The sequence below is a fragment of the Haliotis cracherodii genome, unplaced genomic scaffold (genome assembly GCF_022045235.1).
Source record: "Haliotis cracherodii isolate W230 unplaced genomic scaffold, xgHalCrac1.p SCAF_2, whole genome shotgun sequence".
NCBI lineage: Eukaryota > Metazoa > Mollusca > Gastropoda > Lepetellida > Haliotidae > Haliotis > Haliotis cracherodii.
The window spans coordinates 74628452-74650575 of NW_027266275.1; the positions used below are offsets into that span (position 1 = coordinate 74628452).

At 38.9% G+C, this 22124-nt stretch overlaps 1 protein-coding gene across 2 annotated transcripts in view; it reads right to left on the minus strand.

Moving 5' to 3' along the window:
- LOC139468510 (neuronal acetylcholine receptor subunit alpha-2-like) overlaps nucleotides 1–22124 on the minus strand; it is a 100223-nt gene that overhangs the window by 72214 nt on the left and 5885 nt on the right. Inside the window, exon 1 of one of the 2 annotated variants that reach the window (XM_071250504.1) lies at nucleotides 6205–6957. The exons of the other annotated variant lie outside the window; for it this stretch is intronic. The gene's annotated coding sequence lies outside the window, so the exon portion shown is untranslated. Of the gene's footprint in view, nucleotides 1–6204; nucleotides 6958–22124 lie in introns of those variants that run through there. 2 annotated transcript variants of the gene reach the window in all.

Here is a 22124-nt window from a genome sequence, read left to right on the forward strand (position 1 = left end):
CTGCCCATAGGAGCTTTGTTCTGTTACACCTTGTCCATTCTGTTTTGTTACATCATGACCACATAGGCACTGTGTTGTGATACATCATGTACATAGGGGCACTACAGTGTATTAAATCATGTCCATAGGGGCACTAATTTGTGTGATCACTATCTACTAAAGTACACGATCCGCTGTATTGTGTCGTAGATAAAAGTAGAATAAGGTATTTTCTGTGTAGTTACAAGTACCTTGCGTCCAAAATAGACGTGCACAAGATAATATCACTGAGTTTTTCATGTGCCATATGTCTAAAATAGTCGTGCAGGAGGCAGTTTTATTTAGTTCCAGCATGTACTTGCGTCCAATCTATATCAAGAAATGAAATTTTATTGTGTTGCAGCATGTTCTTTGCGCCCAATGGAGACGTGCCCTTGGTAATTTATTATGTTATTTCATGCACCATGTGTCTTCCATTAGCGTGCAGTAAGTAACTTTATTATGTTATTTCATTTGCCACATATCCTTTGTACACGTGCAGGATGTAATTTTATGTGCTTGTGGAACTACCATTTCTCCTATGTAGACGTGTACAATATCGGTGTGTTGTAATGTGGCGTATACCACTTCTACGACGTATACGTTTATGAGATCAGTCTGTTGTATTGCAGCATATACCATGTATACTATGTGGGTATGTGTAACATCAGCTTGTGGTGAGAAAATACAATGAAGAGACACTGAAAATATATTTATTGCATTATGTCATGTACCCATCATGCCGATTGTCCAATATTGACATGTAAGAGGGCAGTACGCCAGTTTTCTTTATACTTCTGTTGTGACAATACATTAAACGTTGTTTCTTTCAATGTTTCCAAAATGAAAGTAAATACTTATTGTGTGTTTCACAAATTATAGTGTGTACTTTGTTGCTTACTGTTCTCACATGGTTCGAACCAGAAGTGACTAGTGAGGTCTGGTGCACAATATTTTGTATGTTTTTAGTTTTATTAATTATGTTATAAATATAAAATGTCATTGCAAGTAAATAACTATGATTGTCTTGAATGTTCGCAGAAACAAATTCTTTTTGGCGAAGAGGGCAAATTAGCTGTGAAAATTGTATGTTAGGGCCACTGAAAATCAGTGATGACACCAGGTGTTCGCGAAAAGGGTAAGAATGTCCTGCCCTACCGGTAGCACCCGCGATTCACACGATTTGCATGAAACAAGTTAATTGCTCATAACAACGCATATTGCGTCCTCTTACATACATGTACATCACGTTGTGTTATGTGATATCAAGTACAGTGTTTATAGAGTGTAACCTACTGTCCTACATAAAAGAAGCGTAAAAAACGAGTTCCATAATCATAAGAAATCTCTACTAAACGCAGAATCGATTGTACGATTCCGACTGTATCATAAGCCTGTGTTTATGCATCACTATCGAAAAGTGATGATACAAGGTGTTCGCGAAAGGTTAGCGTATCCTGGTCCACCGGTGGCACTAACCACAAACACATGAGGGTGCATGTAAATTCTTTCCCCCAAAAAAACAAGGGAACAACTAGTGCAAGACAAAATAGGGAATTGCGTCGGGAAATACAGTGTTTTCTTTTCAGAGACCTACTGTGTTACGTCAAGTACAGTGTTTACGTCCTTTCAGTATGTGAAGTACATTGTTTGCATCATGTTTACATCGTCATATTACATAAAGTATTTTCTGTCTTTGTTGATGAGCATTTTGTTATAAATTAGCGTCTTTCAAAAATGAATATCTCGATATGACATATGATAAATGTTTACTTCTATGTTCTTAAATATTTGCATCAGTAATATTTACGCCTGCAAATCAGTGCCATACATTGTGATGCCACGTGTATCGTGTGCCAAAGGTTGGTATTATCGTACATCAACATGTTGTCCTTCTATATAGTATATAAGTGTATACTACTAAGTTACATCAGATATATATTCCATATCTGTTTAAGTGCATTATTAATTTTTAGTGTAGCTTGAAGCATATTGTGTCATTCTTTAAAGAGGTGAACTACTATATTGTGTGAAACGTATTATTATGCGTCTTTCAGAAATGAACCAAATCAAGACTGTTGTGCTGTTGTTGACAATGGTGCATGAAATACACTGCATCCTTCATTGTAGCAGCACATTGTTTTTATACATCAATATTGAATGAATGAATGAATGAATGAATGAATGAATGAATGAATGAATGAATGAATGAATGAATGAATGAATGAATGGTGCATAAAATACAATGTATCCTTCATTATAATAGCACATTGTTTTACTACATAAAGATTGTAGAGTTATTGTTGACAATCGTGCATTAATACAATGCATCCATCATTATAATGGTACATTGTTGTGTTACACCAAAACTACTGTGTCATTGTTGGTAATGGTGCATGAAATACAATGCATCTCCCATTATAATGGCACAATGTTGTGTTTAATCATGATTGTTGTGTTATTGTTGACAATGGTGCGTGAAATACAAACGGATCCTTCATTATAATCGTATATTGTTGTGTTATACCAAGACTGCTGTGTTATTGTTAAAATGGTGCATAAAATACAAAGGATCCTTCATTAGTATGGTACATCAAGACTGTTGTATTATTGTTGGTAATTGTACATAACATAGAATGCATAATTCATTCTAATAGTACATTGTTGTGTTCCTTCAATACTCATATGCTATTGATGGTAATGATGCATGAAATATAATTCATCCTTCATTATAATGGCACACTGTTGTGTTAAATCATGCCTGTTGTTATTGTTGACAATGGTGCATGAAATACATTTTATCATCCTTCCTTTCAATGGTACATTGTTGTGTTACATCAAGACTGTTGTGCTATTGTTGGGAATGGTGCATGAAATACAATGCATCCCCATTATAATAGCACATAGTTTTCTGCATCAATACTATTGTGTTATAGTTGACAATGGTGCATGCAATACAGTGGATAATTCATTATAATCGTACATTGTTGTGCTACATCAAGACGGTTGTGTTATTGTTGATAATGGTGTATAGAATGCAATGTATCCTTCATAATAATGATGCATTCTTATGTTCCTTCAATATTCATGTGTTATTGATGGTAATAATGCATACAATACAATGTATCCTTAATTATAATGATACATTGTTGTGTTACACCAAGACTGTTGTTATTGTTGATAATGATGCATAAACTACAATGCACCCTTCATTAAAATGGTACATTGTTGTGTTCCTTCAATACTCATGTGTTATTGATGGTAATGATGCATGAAATATAATTCATCCTTCATTATAATGGCACACTGTTGTGTTAAATCATGCCTGTTGTTATTGTTGACAATGGTGCATGAAATACATTTTATCATACTTCCTTTCAATGGTACATTGTTGTGTTACATCAATACTATTGTGTTATAGTTGACAATGGTGCATGCAATACAACGGATAATTTATTATAATCGTGCATTGTTGTGCTAAACCAAGACCGTTGTGTTATTGTTGATAATGGTGCATAAACTACAATGCATCCTTCATTATTATGGTATATGGTTGTATTACACTAAGTCTGTTGTGTAATGGTTACAATTGTGCATAAAATACAAAGGATCATTCATTATTATGGTACATTGTTGTTTTACACCAAGAGTGTTGTGTTATTTTTGGTAATTTTGCATGAAATAGAATGCATCCTTCATTCTTATTGTACATTGTTTTGTTATAGCAAGATTGTTGTGTTGATAATGGTGCTTCAAATGCAATGCATCCTCCATTATAATAGTGCATTATAGTGTCACAGCAATATTGTTGTGTTATTGTTGATACAGTTGCATGAAATAAATTGCGTAACTCGTTATAATTGTACATTGTAGTGACACATGAACATTGTTTGTTTACTGTTGATAACAATTCATGAAATGCATCGTTCATGAGGGAATCATATTGAAGTGTTACATTACGACTATTGTGTCATTTAAGATGTTACATTACATTAAGGTACACCAAAGTCACTGAGAATGGGTCCACGTTTATTGATGACAGTATTAAATTTGGGATGTCAAAGTCTCTTTCAATACGACATTTCGGTACAGATCACAGTACATTGATAACCCCTGTCAACGCTGTCTTCATTGATATCACAGCCACTAAATGCTACTTGATAATATAAATGTGTATCATGTCACTATCATAGCGATGTATGATGTCATGTATATTGTGTCACTATGTTGGCTGTATTATGTCATACTACAGAAATAATACCATTTTACTGATCAAGTTTCTTGAGTTATATTACACATATAATGTATTATTCTATATCAAAGAACGTGAATGTATTATAGAGTGGCGCATCATGTTTCTTGGATCTAGGACAAGGGCATCAAAATTTGCAACACCATGTCCTTCTTAAGAAAAGTGCATTGCATTGTGTCATAAAATCCTGAATGTATCTTTGTACACTATATTATGTTCCTATCATGTGTAGTGTGTCCTTTACTATTCAAGTGATTATATTGTGTCATAACAAATGTTTTGAAATCTTTGATAACAAAATGCACTTTGTTTTTGTATAAAGTACAATGTCTTCCTCGAAATATAGGAGTGATAATATAATGTTACAGCAAGAGTATGGTGTCCCATAATTGCACTATATTTCTCCATTGAGTGTTACAGGAGACTTTCTGCATTTGGTATTGATTTGAAACAATAACATACGCGCGTCACTAACCACATTGTAGAAAATACTTTGGTATTGAAACATACTGAAAGGTTTTTGTCTCGATTTCTATCCTATTATAGAGAAGTAATGATTAGTAACTACTGGTTGATGGTCCGAGGAGCTGCTTATGGTTCGTATCAGAATCCGTTTGACCTATCAAACATTTCTATTTGTCATCAAACTATAGCTTTATCAGCTTTTCACTATAACTTCATACATGAATAACTATTGCATTATGTTTAATGTTACATGCTTGATGGATGGACAATGGAATGCATATAAACCGCGATGAAAATTAATGAGTGTAGACATAAGCCGAATTTATCAGTGTTGTGCATAATGATGTAGAATTTGAAACTCTTTCCCATAGTCTATTTTATATGCAATTAAGAAAGGTTGCTTGGCATGCTTCAGTATGTCCAAGTCCAATTACTGAGCCGAGGCTGCACACATTGCTTTAGCTGCCGAGAGTTCCACTTGATGCAGATATACGGTGCCAGGTCTCCACACTGCAGCGTCGAGTGTCCATATTTCCACAACACTGCACTAGATGAGAGACGCAGTTACAGTTGGTGTTGTATACATTTAATCATCAGGGAAATACGCCGTACATGGCCGATATCAGAAAAAAATGAGATCGGGATTACCACTTCATGTTTTGTCACACGAAGTTTTCTCGTCATTAGAACTGATACAATCAAACTAACACATTAGCTTTACTGAGCACGACTCGGCTGTGAGAGTTTCTATCGTTCAAACTGACGCATAACAGGCGAACTGCCATCTCCGATAAAGCTTTGCCTCGCTCTCGTGGCTTTCATATCAGTTCCCTCATAAAGCCGCGAGAGTAGGTACATGGAAATCAAATCTGTACCTGGAACCAATAGGCCTCCCCATTCACGGACACATTTGTATATTGAAAAAGGCCATCGAGACATAAGCGATCTGCAATGTAACAAAAGCTAAACAAAGAGGCGAGAGATTGGGTAACTGAATATAGCTAACTATTGGCGATGGTAGAGGTAGAGTTGGGAGGCCGGGCTGGCGGGCGGGGAGGGGAGGTGGTGGCGGTGGGGAGTAAGTGATCAATACGCATATCGCCACACAGCCAGGTGTAGCACCTTCTCGTTGCCGGCAATGAACTGCTTTAAACGAATCCCGTGGGACTGCCTCAAAGAAATTAATAACGGAGAGACTAAATTTGTTTTATTTTCAACGAGGAAACACATAAAACGCATCTTAGAGCAAAATCACATAATCAATAATCAGAGTAACTGGAGTAGGTTGTAGTCTAGTCATAGTTGTCGAAAGTAAAATTGTATGTTAATGTGAAACAATATGTTTCAGCTCAGTCGTTATGAATCATTCGCAGCCTCAGCTGGTCACCACACGACCCCGCCAGATGTTAAAGTGCACACACCAGGGAATACTTTAAAAGGTAGCAGTATGAACGCATAGCAGTTCTTACCTTGACTGAGTAGCACGTGGTCGCAGTGTAGCTCCTGTTTGAGACAACCGTCATGTCCCTGGTGCTGACGACAACATGCCATCAGCCGGACTCTCCAACTCTCACCCTGTTGGCGTCTTGTCTTTCTAGGCTGCTCACACCACTGCTTTTAGCTCATGTATCCCAGGTACAAAGATTCCAAGTTGTCAGCGAAGTTTTCCAGTCATAAGTATCGGTTGGCAGGCTGGCTGGCAAGCAGGCAGCGGGCGAGTCACCTCGGATCTACCATGTACTGGCCTGTACACTCTCCTTGCCTCCTGCCACTTGGAGCATCGGAAGCTACTTGTGCGCAGTCTCAAACTGCTGCTTGTCCTGATAAGAACTTCATTAATTTTTTAAAACAGATAGAAACCTTCCACGGCAGTATAATAGCGATGAAATGACCTGTGAGGAGAAGCGATGGAGTCGCTCGTTCCTTCCACACACTCAGCACAGGCACCTGTCCCGCGCCGACTAGCTCACACCTCTATTTCCGACCGCCATGCAAGCGGAGGGTTACAGCCTTACGGTGCTAGATCGTTGAATTCGGCTGATCTGAGGGCTTGTTTGCTAATTAATCACGTAATTTGGGAATATCTGATACACTGCAGGCGGTGGTAGTGGCGTTAATCGACCTGGCGTACACGTCCGTCCACTGTGCACTCCCTCTCAGAGTGTGCCTCGTCTCATGCAGAACTATATTCCTTGCACTGGAGCACACGTGTAGCGGGCAGGTAGCGGTAGGCCTCAATGCAGTGCTTCCAGACCAGTCGGTAAATAGACGCACATGCAGACATTTACCACCCTACTTCAGCGCATATTGTAAAAACATTTTTGTTTCACGGAACAATATTTTGCCCGGTTCTGAAATGTGAACACTGGACACTTGCCTGATTGCCAGGCTAGGCATGCCTTCCTTTCCACCCTCACCTCTCGATGTAAGCAGCTATAGATAGGGCTAAATGTGGGATGAATTAGAGTTTATATGCATACATACATCAATGGATGTAGTGGGAGTGTAGGTCCATGTATACATACAGTGCTCTGTACATTGTACACACGTGCGACAGTGATATTGATGAAGGATCCTGGCAGACAGGAATACACGAATCATTTTTTTCAGAAACATGACATTAACTAGACGTATATTCATAATATTTCTACGGATCTTAAATGTTAATTAACAAATGGGTCACTTATCATCCAAAGAAATATAAGATGACATTATCAACTGTTGTACAAATGTTCCCGAGACGCCTGTTACCATAAACAGAGGAAGCATAGCTTCCTCACAAAATGTTTTTCTTTTGTATGTGGCAGAGATAGAAATATGAACCCTCCTAAGGCACTGGCGTTTTTAATATACAAACCAGGGCGGGTGAAGACTGATTGTCACCAACGTGGCTTTCATGTTGGCGTTGCCCAAGGAATGAGTTTCTTGATTTCCTCGTAGCATGTCTGAACCTCAAGTTAGTTGAATCAACAACAATTTAAGGGAGAACGAATGAATGTGGTCATTGCTTAATGATTGAGTCTAGAAGATACAGAAGATGATTCCTTATGCACACTGTAACGTCGACAGGACATGGAATCGGGAGCAAAGAAACCAACGGTTACTGTGTGAGCATAGAACGTGATCAACAATGTAATTCATGTCCAGATTGGTCCCAGTTTGGGCCAGGGGATGGTACCAAATATGTACACACGTCATAGATAAATACAGTAACTGTTTTAGCCGGATACATTGAATTGTATTCTTATTAAACAGATATGACCTAGGTTTCCACAAGTCTTGTACACATCTTGGCACACCTAGTCTGCTGACAGTTGGGTATTTTTTATTCTCCACAACATAGGTGATGACCGCCAGTGGTTGACACAAGTCTGATAATGTGTTGGTGTAATATTTGATTCAGTTCAATATAGGTGATGACCGCCAGTGGTTGACACAAGTCTGATAATGTGTTGGTGTAATATTTGATTCAGTTCAATATAGGTGATGACCGCCAGTGGTTGACACAAGTCTGATAATGTGTTGGTGTAATATTTGATTCAGTTCAATATAGGTGATGACCGCCAGTGGTTGACACAAGTCTGATAATGTGTTGCTGTAATATTTGATTCAGTCCAATATAGGTGATAACCGCCAGTGGTTGACACAAGTCTGATAATGTGTTGGTGTAATATTTGATTCAGTTCAATATAGGTGATGACCGGAAGTGGATGACACAAGTGTTGACAATTTCCTACATACATATATGGAGAACAAGATGTACTGGCAAGGGTGTTTTTCAGATATGTAGACGTGGCTGTACTGGCAAGGTATTTTACTTTGCTTTTTGCAAGAAAAGAACCAAATTCAATTATATCAAAACGTTTAAGTTTTCATTTTTATACACCAATATCCTACATGACAAATTTAAAGGAAAACTTCATTCCTTGATACACTGGGCTTTTGTTACCACCATGGTGACCATAGATATAGTAACATATCTATTTTCATAGTTTCAGGAAAGTTTGTCAAAAATAAATGCAAATGCCATCTGAAGTTTACTTAGAAAACCATATATAAAATGGTGGACGACATCAGTGGTAACATCTACGTACAATTTGGGGGTACGTCATTTAGGCAAGAAGCAGGCCCAATGAGGAATAATTGTGACCTCCTTTTGATGATCAGATTCTTAATGAGTATGAATTCCTAACAATTCTGCGCTGGCTGGAAAAGTAAAAAAAGATAATTTGGCCAGGACGTTTTACTTAAGCTTCAGGTATAGCGATGATCAGATATCGTTCAATAATGGTCAAATACCCAATCCCATCAACTGATTTAACCACCAGTCCCCAGACCCACAAAGCAATCTTAGAGCTACGACTGTCGTCAGTCTGTGTTAAGCTAGTGGAGTTACGTTCACCCAATTAGTGCTAAGATCTCTTTGTGGAACGGGGCCCTGAGCTAGAAATAAAACAGACCAGTGAAACAGCCTCTTCTGTTTCATTTATAGATATATGCAGAACGATTCTGAGTGACTAAAACACTATTTACCAGATAAGAGCGATGACTTACATCGTGCAATATTCAAGCACTTCAACAATTATTTCACAAAGATTTCAAAGAGCTTTCTAGAAGACATCTTGTTGACATGTGGATGACATTTCCTACTTGGAAGCATCGTTGACTAAACTGATGTCCTATGCAATTCCCTATTTGATTTGGACCATATGTTCCATGTTTTGTCTGGTGAACGATTGACTTGCACTTGCATGTGTTTGTGACGGATGCCACCGGCATGCCAGGATATGCTCACCTTTTCAAGAACAACTGGTATCATCACTATGGGATCATGATCCATAAATAAAGCAACGAAACCCTTTCCATATGCAATTAAATCTCTGCATATAGCAGAGTCGATTTTACAATTCCGACTATATTATGAGCACGTGTTAAAGTCGTACAGAGGATCTGCCTTTAGTAGAGATTTCATACGATTATGGAAATGTTTCTTGTCGTTTATATGTATGAATATGGAAATAGTTTTGTGGCTTTTATTTTTTATACATATATGTAGTGTGGGACGTTCCGACAGCACGTTACTAAAAATCAGTGGCGTAAGATGGAGGTGTAGCCAAGACGTCGGACAAAAATTTGAAAATACTTAGAAATAGTGGAAGGCTATTATATCACAATCTTGTTCATAATGAAATTTCTGCAGTGGGTGTCGTTGTTCCACACACAGATTAGCTACACATGTGTACGGCTGAATACACAGTTTGTATAGGCTGAGATGCCTAATTAAATCGCGTTCTTCATTACAGTCTTCTGGCCTATGGCAGTGGGGACAGTGTGCATGTACTGCGCAATAACGCTTAACTTGAAACATTACTATTTCATTACACGACGGACCGAGTGGACGTAAGTAGATCACATGGGCGTATTTGTCAATTAAGCATACACTGGACTTATACACAACCGGTGGTGTCTTCTAAATGCGGTTAAATTTCACAGCTGAAATTGAACAACAGTAAAATCCCATGGAGGTGATGTTGGAGAAAAGTCAGCCTATATTGGAGAAATAATTTGATATGGGTTGTATTTGTATGGTTCTACACGTTTCAGTGGTAGTTCTTTCCTTGATCATTCACCTTGAGACGTTTTGTACAGCAATACAGAAGTAAGAATCCATATCATCTTGTTTCTATGAACTTCAAATATCTGAAAGCTACTCAACGATCTCGGGTTTGATATTGCAAAGTTGACGTTTTGAACATAAAATTACGAGTTCAATGCACTGACTTCCGTGTAATAACACTGAAACCCCCGTGTAATAATTGGAGTTCACATGATGTTATACATCGTAGTTGCTGCATAAAATCATCCACACTACTACAGAACGCCTGTTGATTGTAATGTTGATACAGAATGTTGACGTAGTGACGACACTCTGTTGGTACCTAGTTTAGATATTGTAATGCCGCAATGCAATGCCGCTACCAAACGTAGACGTTGTAGCGCCAAATTACAATATTGATACCGAATGTAGACGTTGAAATGCCACAATGAAATGCCCCTACCAAACGTAGACGTTGTAGCGCCAGATTACAATATTGATACCGAATGTAGACGTTGAAATGTCACAATGAAATTCCGCTACATAACGTAGACGTTGTAGCGCCAGATTACAATATTGATACCGAATGTAGACGTTGAAATGCCACAATGAAATGCCCCTACCAAACGTAGACGTTGTAGCGCCAGATTACAATATTGATACCGAATGTAGACGTTGAAATGTCACAATGAAATTCCGCTACATAACGCAGACGTTGTAGCGCCAGATTACCATATTGATACCGAATGTAGACGTTGTAACGCCATAATGAAATTCAGAAACTTAATGTATGCAAGGTAACGCCATAATGTTACAGTCATATCGAACGTAAACATTGTAATGTCACAATATATTACTGATACCAATTGTAGATGTTGGGACCACACAATGTTTTACTGATACCAAATGTAAATGTTGGGCAGCCACAATGCATTACTGATACCAAATGTAAACATTGGGACGCCACAATTGTATTACTGATACCAAATGTAAACGTTCGGACGCCACAATGTATTACTGATACCAAATGTAGATGTAGTAGCGCCACAGTTCAATAATGATACCGAATTCCAAAATGCATGTGTTTTACGTTCACAATATCTGCTGATACCAACACTTGATCATTGTATCCCCGACAATGTATCATTGTATCCCAAACACTGTATCATTCTATCCCCAACACTGTATCATTCTATCCCCAACACTGTATCACTGTATCCCTCAACACTATATCGTTGTATCCCCAACACTTTATCACTGTATCTCCAAAACTCAATCATTGTATCACCAACACATTATCATTGCATCTCCAAACTATATCATTGAATTCCTAAAACGATATCTCCGAATCTTAAAACTCTTACATGTGTCCCCAAAACTGCATCATTGTACCCCAAGAATCTATCTATGTGTCTCCAACAACATATTCTCAAATTTTTCATCATTATTCCCCCAACAATGTATAATTATATCCCCAAAATTGTATCAATGTATCCAAACACTATCAATACATCGTCAAGACCATATGATTATATCTCCATCGACATCACCCACTCCACCTGAACACTATCACTGAACCGTAACCACTACACAACAGTAAACCTAGCATCAATGCACCCCTGATGTCATGCTGTTCCATCTACTGTACAGTATATTCCCGACATTGTATTATTGCATCCTCTGCTGCAACATGCATCCCACAACTGTATCATTGAATCCTCGACCCTGTATCATTCTACCCTAAGCGCTGTGTCATTGTAATATAGCTACCACTGCCTCACTGACAATGCACACCAGACATGTCCCAGCGCCTTCAGCAGCTCGGCGCTGTACTCCCTCGGGAGCTGCGAATGCAATTTGAATGCACACTGCTCCGTTGACTGGGGTAATAATATGTCATGCGCTTTCAACACGCATGTGTGCAATCTTGCGCTGGGGAGAAATTATCATTGTTATTATTACAGCCACTGTATCACTTTGTATGGCGGGCCTTGAATCACTGTGTATCTCTCTCATTACATGTCTCACTGTGTGAGATATCACAGCACCCTATGCCGGTACGCTGTCACAGACCATTAAAGCACTCTAGACATGACCATACCAGACACTGCTACTGCAGGCTACACCGTTCCAGGGCCCGTTACACAAAGCGATCTTAGCGCTAAGGTGACCGCAACTCTTTACCATGGGATTGCGACCGTCGTAGCGTGGTGGAACAAGATGGCATGGTGGAACAAGGTCCTGAATATGAATAGTAGACAACACCGGCGCACTTCAGCATTGGCAAAACCACAATAAAATCGAAAATATTATGTATATTTTATATCAGATATATTCTGTAGTAAACACACAAACATAAAAAATAGCAAAACAGAAAATAATAAAATAGACATTACACTAGCAGACCCGATATAATAGGTCATACCGCTTATATAACACAGAATATGCGGCCTTCGCAATATCAAACAGTTTTGATGCAGTCTGCACACGTATATTCGTAGGACTGTACAAAAGTTAATGTTGTCTCTATAACCCATATATACTACGATAGCATACTCCATTGTATTCTGTACCCGAATACTGTACTATTATAATACAGGATTCTTAAGTAGACAAGACTTTTTGAAGTAACATTACAGTACTCTCTTTTCATCATTAGGTGATATCCAGAATCCTATGAACAAGACCTTCCCTAAACATGTTAGGAATACCAACACAATTCTGAAACACGTCGTTATCTTCATCTGCTGCACATAGTGCTGTATCAAGTCTTAATCTACATAACTTCCAACACTGTATCTGCATCAAGGTATAAGATACTCCTTCTGTACGCATTGCCACGTAATGCCTTACTTTAACCGATCTTAACCCCCTGCAAATAGATCTGTTTCATGGCATCACCTCAGCAGGGCCTCTTCTACACTTGAATGTCATAAACTGAAACCGTTTTCAGGACAAACTGCTTCCTCCTTGTTCTTAGTCCTATCAGTACATCACTAACGCCTGTTTTACAGTGTTCCTTTCATGGCAGAACCTTGACCCCTTGCACACAGTTACCTTTCAGGGCATAACTTCAACACCTTCCACACAGTTACTAGTTATTTTTCAGGGCAGTACTTAAACAACTTGCACACAGTTACTAGTTAACTTTCAGGATATTACTTAAACACCTTCCACACAGTTACTAGTTACTTTTCAGGGCATTACTTTAACACCTAGCACGCAGTTACTAGTTACTTTTCAGAGCATTACTTAAATACCTTGCACACAGTTACAAGTTACTTTTAAGGACATTACTTCAACACCTAGCACGCAGTTACTAGTTACCTTTCAGGGCATTACTTCAACACCTTGTACACATTAACTAGCTACTTTTCAGGGCATTACTTCAACACCAGCACGCAGTTACTAGTTACTTTTCAGAGCATTACTTAAATACCTTGCACACAGTTACAAGTTACTTTTAAGGACATTACTTCAACACCTAGCACGCAGTTACTAGTTACCTTTCAGGGCATTGCTTCAACACCTTGTACACATTAACTAGCTACTTTTCAGGGCATTACTTCAACACCAGCACGCAGTTACTAGTTATCTTTCAGGGCATTACTTCAACACCTTGCACGCAGTTATTAGTTACCTTTCAGGGCATTACTTTAACACCTTGTACACAGTAACTAGTTACTTTGCAAGGCAGTACTTCAACGCCTTGCACACACTAACTAGCTACCTTCTAGGGCATTACCTCAACACCTTGCATGCAGTTGCTAGTTACCTTTCAGGGCATTACTTCAACACCTTGTACACATTAACTAGCTACATTTTAGGGCAGTACTTAAACACATTGCACACAGTAACAAGCTACCTTTCAGGGCATTACTTCAACACCTTACAAACAGTTACTAGTTACCTTTCAGGGCATTACTTCAACACCTTGCACGCGGTTACTAGTTACCTTTCAGGGCATTACTTCAACGCCTTGTACACTGTATTTAGCTACCTTTCAGGGTATTACTTAAACACCTTGCACACAGTAACTAGCTACTTTTCAGGGCATTACTTCAACGCCATGCACACAGTAGCTAGCTACCTTTCATGTCATTACTTAAACCACTTGCACACAGTAACTAGCTACCTTTTAGGGCAGTGCTTCAACACATTGCACGCAGTTACTAGTTACCTTTCAGGGCGTTACTTAAACACCTTGCACACAGTTACTAGTTACCTTTTAGGGCGTTACTTAAACGACTTGCACAGAGTAACTAGCTACCTTTCAGGGCATTACTTCAACACATTGCACACAGTTACTAGTTACCTTTCAGGGCGTTACTTAAACACCTAGCACGCAGTTACTAGCTACCTTTCAGGGCATTACTTAAACACCTTGCACACATTTACTAGTTACCTGTCAGGGCGTTACTTTAACGCCTTGCATACAGTTACTAGCTACCTTTCAGGGCATTACTTCAACACCTTGCATGAAGTTACTAGTTACCTTTCAGGGCATTACTTCAACGCCTTGCATACAGTTACTAGCTACCTTTCAGGGCATTACTTAAACACCTTGCACACAGTTACTAGCTACCTTTCAGGGCATTACTTCAACGCCTTGCATACAGTTACTAGCTACCTTTCAGGGCATTACTTCAACGCCTTGCATACAGTTACTAGCTACCTTTCAGGGCATTACTTCAACACCTTGCACACAGTTACTAGTTACCTTTCAGGGCGTTACTTAAACACCTTGCACACAGTAACTAGCTACCTTTCAGGGCATTACTTCAACACATTGCACGCGGTTACTAGTTACCTTTTAGGGCATTACTTAAACACCTTGCACACAGTTACTAGTTACCTTTCAGGGCGTTACTTAAACACTTTGTACACAGTAACTAGCTACCTTTCAGGACATTACTTCAACGCCTTGCACGCGGTTACTAGTTACCTTTTAGGGCATTACTTAAACACCTTGCACACAGTTACTAGTTACCTTTCAGGCAGTACTGAAACACCTCGCATACAGTTACTAGTGACTGTTCGGCGCATTACTTCAACACCTTGCACGCAGTTACTAGTTACCTTTCAGGGCATTACTCAAACACCTTGCAAACAGGTACTTCTCGGGGCATTCAACACCCTCAATACAGTTACTTTTCAGGACATTAGTTCAACACCTTGCACGCAGTTACTAGTTACCTTTCAGGGCATTACTTCATTACTTGTACACAGTAACTAGCTACTTTTCAGGGCAGTACTTAAACACATTGCTCACAGTAACAAGCTACCTTTCAGGGCATTACTTCAACACCTTACACACAGTTACTAGTTACCTTTCAGGGCATTACTTCAATACCTTGCATGAAGTTACTAGTTACTTTTCAGGGAATTACTTCAACAACTTGCACACAGTTACTAGTTACCTTTCAGGGCATTACTTCAACACCTTGCACGCAGTTACTAGTGACCTTTCAGGGCATTACTTCAACGCTTTGTACACTGTAACTAGCTACCTTTCAGGGCATTACTTAAACGACTTGGATACAGTAACTAGCTACCTTTCAGGGCATTACTTCAACGCCTTGCACGCAATTATTAGTTACATTTCAGGGCATTACTTAAATACCTTGCACACAGTTACTAGTTACCTTTCAGGGCAGTACTTCAACACCTTGCACACAGGTACTTCTCAGGGCATTCAACATCCTCAATACAGTTACTTTTCAGGACATTTGTTCAACACCTTGCACGCAGTTACTAGTTTCTTTCAGGGCATTTCTTCAACACTTTGCACGCAGGTACTATTCAGGGCTTTACTTTAACCCCAGTACACAGTCCGCTCCCAGGTAAGAATTCAGCTCTTTGTAACAACATTACACCCCGAGCTATCAGAGGCCAAAAGCTAACACATTGCTAGCAGTGTCCCATCAATTTGAAAGCAGTGCCGAATGACTTCATCATCTGAACACGTGTGCGTAACACGCTTTCACATTACCATCTCAAATATTTGTCTTCCTCGTCATCTCAGCCCGTGTGCCTCATTTTTCACCATCACGCTGCTGTGAACTAACGTCCCGTCATATGTTTCTCGTAGAAACCAGATCCGACATTTACATAGGGCTCTGTAAATGACTACATTTAAACAACAGACAATAAATGTAGTGTTGTGGGTCTGTTGTTGCAGCTATTCTCTGTAAATGTTCCCCAGATGTGACATTCTACGAATTTAGTGCAGGTGCATCTGCAGTTTGCTTACCGTGTGCCAGTACCGAGTGCCAGTACTGCGTGTTAGTACTCCGTGTCAGTTCGTGCCAGTACCGCGTGCCAGTACTGTGTGCCAGGACTGCGTGCCAGTACCGCGTAGCACCGTGTACCAGTACCGCCTTTTAAAAATATGTTAACATAATGTTATCCCTGTTACAAGAAAAGAACAGACCAAACCAAGTGGAACTGACAAGTGCAAAAACAACTCTTAACTATATATATATATACACTCATGACGTCCGGCTGATCACTGCAGATTGTCAGTGAAGGTCAAGGTCGTGAAACATTACGTGTTAAACGTGTTGTAAAGTTAAACTTGTCAGGTGCACTGTTTTCTGGCTCGGTAGAATAGTCCCGAGAAGCGGCGAAAGGTTGGAATGGTATTGGTGTTACACGACCCATGAAGACATGGGTAATATAACGGGATCAACTTACGGGATTCTTCTAATAGATCCTTACAACCATATGTCCCAAGCAAGTTCAGTGAGTGAGTAATTATGATAATGATATTGAAACTTAAATGGCATATCATCCACGTACCAGTTACATCCTCATCAGACCACGTGCATATTAATGTTCCCCTTATAATCAACATCACATCACCCATATGATACAGTATAGATGCGTATCGCAGTAACAACATAGTTTTTGGTTACACCTACACGTAAAGAAGTAGAGCTTGTACTTTAAAGTTAACCTGTATAAAATGGCATTAACAATATCTCTAAGCCTATAATCTCGAGGTGCACTTAACGTCACAAAATTTATATATAATCAATTCAGACCATCTCACATGCTTCCAACAAATGTTACTAAGAGGAAAGTTAACTTGCGTGTTTACATAAAAGATAGAGTGAAATACAACGAGGATCGGATGGAAGCGCAAACGCTGGCGGGCTCTGCTAAGCAAGGACAGATTAAGTTCAAGCAATGAAAATGGAATGCGGCACTATGGCTTCTGTATGTATCTAATAATAAAAGCGGTGAAATTTCTGTTGGCAAATTGACAGAAATGGCTAACGCTGGGGCAAATTACAGAGGGCTTCGTTTATTATTCAAATTTACCGTTGCCAGATCCACTCCTATTCGAGGAATCTAATTTACCAAGAATTAACTAAATTCCGATGATTCCCAGTGGGTCATAAAACATTAACGTATCAAACAGCACAATGGGTAGAACTGAGAACTGAGTAAATATTGTGTTTAGATTGAACACAGTTCCATCTCCGTCCGAAACCACCGGTATGTGTAGCGCTGGGTATTCCAAACAATATTGTGATTTTGACAAAAACTACCCAATAAATCTTTAATTATTTACAACTATAAACGTTATGTCACTCTACCAAAACATTTATTTTCTTTAGTTTTTATTTTACCATCTATGCCTTCCACCTGAGTTAACATCAAATAACGATGCCCCAAATTCATGTCAGCTTCATGGATAAGAAGGATGAAAATAGTACTGTTACGTGTTAATTGACTAATATTTGCAGAAGCACGATCCGTGGTTTTTATCATGTCATTCCCCTAGATCTCTTCTCTTACCATATTCTGCTATCAAGACAAAAATAGAAACTCAACATGTATATCCACAGGCTTACCCATACCCATTACTACATATATCATCTCACACGTGGCAAGTCAAGAGAGGAAAGATGGCCCGGATACGCCATCTCACCCGTGGAGACTTAACCGACCAAATAGGTCACATGCACGACACATCACCCTTTAAGATTCCTTGGCAGAATAGATCAGTCACTTCATTCGTTGAAATGCATGCTCATGGGAAGAATAGGGCTTGGTGAGTTACCAGTTGATCACATCATACCATTCACGTCTTGGTTCAGATGGATTTCTACCATCAAAGACAAAGACCAATTCATTGATAAGCTTTTATACGTCATCACTTCCCTGCTCTGTTTATTTAGTCCCACACTTCCAACCTCCATCAGCATATGGGCTCAATTTCTGCATTCATCTCCATGAATCTAATCGCAAAGTGTGTTTAACCTGAGGCTTAAAGTATTAGAGGAGTGTATCTCCACATCTATCCGGGGTCAAACCACAACTTCTCGACGGATTCTAACAGCTGTTACATTTATCTCTTGAAGATTTATAACTTCCATATAAACTGCCAGGCAAATGAAAGTATGCATTTAAAAAATTGGATTTGACCAAAAAACTCAAAATGTAAAAGGCTGAAAACAGTTGTCTAAACACTGTAAACATAAGGTCCAAAACACAAGTACGATACCCGTATCAAATACATCACTATGGAATAACCATTTCTTGTTTGTTTCATTTTTAGCCATCATCAAATATGGGTGTATACTTTCTTTAGCCAAAACATTTTTGTGAGGGTCGTCTAACATCAAAACTTGTGGATCAACAAGAATGTGCTTATGCATCATCACAGATTTTAAGTGATCCGTTCATATAATTTTCACTTTTATTTAAATATTTACGCCAAATAGAATTAGATAATCGAGACAGTATTCTCCTGCGTTGAGGTTTCATATTTAGATTTAAAAGAGTTTCTTTTCACTTGGGAGATTTTGATTTAAACCCGTGTTTATCAATATAGCAATTTAACGGCATGGAACACCGCGAATGAGCTTCACCCAGCTCATTGTAATGTCAAGCCAGCGCGCCAACCACCAAGCTACCCCCTCAGCCCTACTATAACATAGTGCACTGCACCCCGATATTGTCAGCTGTGTATGCAATGTTCAGTTTAATCAGAAATGATTTTTTATGATGTTGTATATTGATCACTTACGTTTCATTACCCTCTACAGTGACATTGACCCGGCATTGAAATGATTATTGGAATACCGAGTTTCTAAAACATGAATGTTGGAATAATGGCGATCATGCAAAGCACCACTCGCTCTGTGGCGTGACGTTACCTGCGGCCTCAACAACAACACCGCGAGCACAACGCCTTCGTCTCCAACGTTTCTACTGGGAAATAGAGCTACTGCAATGATGAGATGCTTTATACACCCAGAGGAAGATCACACATGTGTCCTTTGTATTCCTTTCGATGTTAGCATGTAGACATGAGTCTACATCTACGACTTATCAAGTAGGGAGCGCGGGCTCAATTGCTCACAAAGTACACTGTTTGGACCCATGACATGTATGTATATAATGTGCATGCATGCAGCCCATATAAATAGGATCTTAACTCAAGATCACATGAACATGATTGCTATAAAGGAAAACGTTTAGCAAATGATTCTAATTCAACCTTAAGACCGAAGGTACTGACCTACATGTAAATACAAGCTATGAAAATATGTCCATAATCATAAGAAATCTCTACTAAAAGGAGCGTTCATTGTATATCATAAGCATGTGTTTATGAATCATTATAACAAAGTGATGATGTAAGGTGTTGGCAACGATGTGAGTCTTTTTTGTCTGACACACGTCACAAACACCTGCAAGGGCAACTCAATTATTCACGTGAAAAATACACGGAATAATATGATGCAAGTCAAATGAAGGAATTGCATCGGACATAATTTTGGTCACGGATGTGTCAAATCTGGACAAATGTATAGCTTTACTGAGGCCTTGACCATCATCGCAACCTTGATCAAACAACTTTTTGAGCAAAAGCCGTATGACGCTCTTTGATATCTTCGTAGACAGAGCATGTACCTCAACAGATTAAAATGTAGACAGCTGCTGGTGTATTGCTCGACATAAAGGGAAAGTTGACTATTTAAAAGCTGTAGGCATCCCTCTTGTCATACAATCTTGTGGAGAATCACTAATTCTCCTCACTATGGATCTTTATACATAATTCTTTTTTCATGAAATGAGTCTGTTTCTCTGGTCACGTGTATTTGTAGTTCAGATTGGTAAATCATTGGAAGGGAATTGGTTATTTGGCCCATATTGAACGATATCAGATCATCGATTTACCTGAAGCTTAATTTAACCTTCTTGACCTTATTCCCGTGTTTTGATTTTGCCAATCCGAGCAGATATTCCGATTCATACACATAAGAACAGATCAGCCAAAGAAGGAGCGCAACTGGTGCCTATGGGGATGCCTACTTCTTTTCTAATGCCCTATCCCCATTTTACATAGATGTTGTTAATGAGGAAGGTGAACATTTCACATATTTCTTCAGTAAACTTCAGAAAGCTTTTGCTTTCATTTCTGATGAATAGTCCTGAACCATTGCATGAAGAATGTTAAGAGATGGGTTCTTTGGTTCTGGCACATGGCAGTTTAACCTTAAGTTCTAATGTATATCTACTTGTCTATGGATGGATAATGTTTACAGCTCTGGCTCATGGCGGTTTATTCTCAAGTTAGAATGTGTCTCTACTGGCCTATATAGGAAGGATGTTCAGTGCCTAGTCCGGTCTTCGGGGGTTTAACGTCAAGTTAGAATGTGTCTGGATTATATTATTACAACTGTTCAATGTTTTGTATTAGGCGACTTCTATACCTACGCGCATGCATAAAATAAGTTTAACTGGAGGCTAGCAGGAACGTCAATATGAATCTGTTTTGCTACTTTGGGAATAAAGCTTAGGTAGACTATGGTGAAAATCCATTGTTTGTACGTTATGCATAAACATTATCAAAAGCTCAATAGAAAATTCCCATAGGCACTAAATTTTCCAGACATGGTATTTGAGTAGTTACACGTCAATTCACGCTGACTGTTAAAGTATCAATTTACGTACAGAACAGTGGTCTCCTTTTACAAAATAATTCCATTAACAGGCCCCCGATTTTTATTGCACATGGTTCTGATATATAATCATGAGACGGATTCTTTCAGCTGATAGTTTCGTGAAAAGGTTTATTCATGTTGCTAATAAACATAACGTTTTATCCTTCAATAATTCTAAAATATACCATTTTGTTTGAGCCAAATCATATACTTTCCAAACTATATTTGTATATTCAATATATTTCTATATATTTTAGATAGGTGGGTGGGTGGGTGGATAGGTAGGGAGGTGGGTGGGTGGGTGGGTGGGTGGGTGTCAGGGTGGGTGTGTTGGTAGGTAGGTAGGTACCTCAAATGGATGCATTTTTTATTTGTGGGAGCTGCACTGTAAGAAAAAAAACATCTTACATATCACGACGTTAAGTGTTAATGTGGGATAACATCCAAAGAAACGTATGTCTTCGACGTTTCAGAGAAAGGAAGAAACATACGTTAGTGAAGTAAATCTGATACCAACAAGGTAATCACACATCAATCTTATATGGTTCTTAAAGACGGCCATAATTATAACCCAGTAATTTATTTTAGGTAATTAATGTAAGATTTAGTATGTAACTCCAGTAATCTTACCTACAATATAAAGCTTTTTAATCAATAATGTTTCCTCGAACCGATGATGCGTGTCATACGGAAGGTGAAGAAATATGCTTTTCCATTAACATAATTAAGTTGGATGATATAGCAGAGAACCTAATCCTCTGATCCCTGCATCGTATACTTGGAAGCCATTAATATTGCGGGTTATTACAACAACAGTTTTCTCGCAACG